General features: G+C 31.0%; 1 protein-coding gene across 1 annotated transcript in view; it reads left to right on the forward strand.

Moving 5' to 3' along the window:
* angpt2b (angiopoietin 2b) overlaps positions 1-757 on the forward strand; it is a 510,244-nt gene that overhangs the window by 478,234 nt on the left and 31,253 nt on the right. The gene's annotated exons all lie outside the window — the stretch shown is intronic.

The raw sequence follows: 757 nt of genomic DNA on the forward strand, positions 1-757 counted from the left end.
GCCAAGATGATAGACCTTGATGGATTTGATACAAATATTTATTCAACTAATTTAATTTTTGGGAGAATCCACATTGACAAGAAGAAATGGAATGACTCTAAAGTTTAAATACAACAATACGGCACCACTATTAAAAAGAAAAGAAAAGAAGGCAATCCAAACCAAATGTTTCTTTGATCAATATTTTAGATATTTTCTCTATATTCTTTTCCTTATTACTTTATATTTTCATATTAATTTTATTCTGGATATTCACCTTTGTATCCCTGATGTCAAGGTGTTATGTGTATATACGTACAATGTACATATATATATATATATATATATATATATTCTTGACTAAAGGAGAAGAAAAAGAAAAGATGATGATATAGACCTAAGTCACTTCCGGTCGCCATCTTTGTTTTGAATTAAAAATAGCAACTGATGCGTGAACATTGGACTAATAAAGAGAAGATTGTTCACCCCACATAATATGTGTTCTTTCTGTTTGTATGCTGAAAGTATGTTAAAAACACAGGTAAGTGTTTTCAAATGACTTTTTTTTGTTTGTATTTTTGTTCTAAGATAGAAAGTCATGTAAAGAAGGTATGAAGTAAGGCATCGGTAAAGTAACGTTAGCAGCAGTGTAACCTAATATATTTTATTTAACAACTCCTGGCTAAAGTTACGATGGTTGTGTAGCTTAACCTGTTAAGCCCTGAGCCTGTTTTTCAGGTCTCAGGCTCGAAATGACATTCCCAGAACAAATGACCAT

This window comes from Notothenia coriiceps, unplaced genomic scaffold (genome assembly GCF_000735185.1).
Source record: "Notothenia coriiceps isolate Sejong01 unplaced genomic scaffold, NC01 NC01_scaffold00037244, whole genome shotgun sequence".
Lineage (NCBI taxonomy): Eukaryota > Metazoa > Chordata > Actinopteri > Perciformes > Nototheniidae > Notothenia > Notothenia coriiceps.